Below are 2,053 nucleotides of genomic sequence, written 5' to 3' on the forward strand. Positions count from 1 at the left end.
ATTCTATTTAATATGATCCTAGAGAATTACTCCTTTTCATGTGCCCTTTAATTCCTGCTAACCTGAATGTATGTCAGGGTAAGACCAGACAGTGCATAATGGTCATAATGCAGTTGATGTTATAAGAAAAAAATGCATGTAGTTGACTGCTTGCAGTTTTTGCATGAGCAAATCTGGTTAGACAATGCATTTTATTTAGCAGGGACATTACCACAATGTTCCACATTAAATAAATTTACGTAAATTTGAATTAAAAGATAACTTTCTTAAGTAGTCATCTATATGCGTTATTTTGACAACATTGACTGCGGAATGATTGTATCACATTGTATCGCTTTATCTGGCCTTACATTAACCCATCTGTAAGAATACATGAACCCTGCTGCTGGTAAAGTCCCATACATATCGCTTTAATTTACAAATTGCCAAATATTCCTTAGCCCAGAACTGTAAATAAATCTCAACATTTATATTATTAGCTTAGTGTGACATATATAATATTACACAATTGACTAAAACCCCAATGTTGGATTGATCAGCTATTGTATGTAAAGCGCTGTGGAATTAATAGCGCTATATAAATGAATAAATATTATTATTATATTATTTTATTATTATTAATTGGAATACTACCAGCACTTCATGCAAATCATTATGCCGACCAGTTTTTGGTGTTTTTCACCTATTTTTCATTTGCGCCTTGTCTTTTAATTTGCACCTTTTTTTAAAGGTGATTTTATGTGTTCATTAGAGTTGGCGCAAATGTATTTGCCCATCCCATTCCACTGGCCATATAAAAACTGAGGACAAGAAGCGCAAATAGGGTCTTACCAGATATTAAAATAGCGGTGTGTAAACGTTTACCCTCACCTTATAAGGTTGTGAGGGTCACAACCACCAAGCAAGCGCAAAGACAATGGCAGCTGCCGCAGCCGCACGTGGAAGGATCTTCAGTGCTGGAGAGGAGAAGTGGGGGATAAGGCCACGCTGTCTGCAAGAAGGAGGAAAAAAATTGTTGATTTGATAATAAAAATGTTTTATTCCATACGTCAATGTGTTTCAGGGCTCAAGTCCCCTTCTTCAGGACCAAAAAAAGAAGAAAAAAAGAAAAATCAATAATATAATCATAGATTATATTGTTGATTTTTCTTCTTTTTTGGTCCTGAAGAAGGGGACTTGAGCCCTGAAACGCACTTACCTATATTTTATTCCCTAGGTCAACGCGTTTCAGGGCTCAAGTCCCCTTCTTCAGGACCAAAAAAAGAAGAAAAAAAAAGAAAAATCAACAATTAATCATAGATTATATTGATTTTTCTTCTTTTTTGGTCCTGAAAAAGGGGACTTGAGCCCTAAAACACATTGACGTATGGAATAAAACATTTTTATTATCAAATCAACAATTTTTTTTCTCCTTCTTGGCGACAGCACGTTGTTTACTCCCACTTCTCTCCAGCACTGAAGATCATTCCACTGGACATGATAGTCGTTTGTAGCCACTGGATGTGAGAAGGAGTACTGCCTCTTCCTTGATGGCGTCCATGGCTATTCTTTTGTTTAGCTGGCCTGGCACAATGTCACATGTGCGTCGCGCCACAACGAATTGCTATGGATGTCTGCAGATAAGAAGCCGGTGCCCCCTCTTCTGTCCAGTGGCCACAAACCACTGTCATGGCCGATGGAATAGTATGTGCGAATCGATTCATACCAACTCTAGTGCTCACTTGTACTTTTCTATGTCATTGTAGGTAGGTTTTGGCTTTTGCAAAGAACATGCAACTTTTTGCACTAAAAAAAAAGTTTAACAGAGCATTTTTGATTTTGCACAAAATGTATGAATCACATGAATCATTTTAAGAATGTGAAGAAAAAAACGATTACCACAAGGCAAAAAAAACCTACATAAAAATGTTGTAAATGATGAATCGGGCAAGTACGGTGAATTGTTATTAGAACCCGTGAAAGGTCTTACATGTCGGTAGGATCATTTGCATTAAGTGCTGGCAGTATTTCAATCGCTGTTCAGTTCTGGATTGTGGTTTTAATAAATTATGTA

This window comes from Anomaloglossus baeobatrachus, chromosome 7 (assembly GCF_048569485.1).
Source record: "Anomaloglossus baeobatrachus isolate aAnoBae1 chromosome 7, aAnoBae1.hap1, whole genome shotgun sequence".
Classification (NCBI taxonomy): Eukaryota; Metazoa; Chordata; class Amphibia; order Anura; family Aromobatidae; genus Anomaloglossus; species Anomaloglossus baeobatrachus.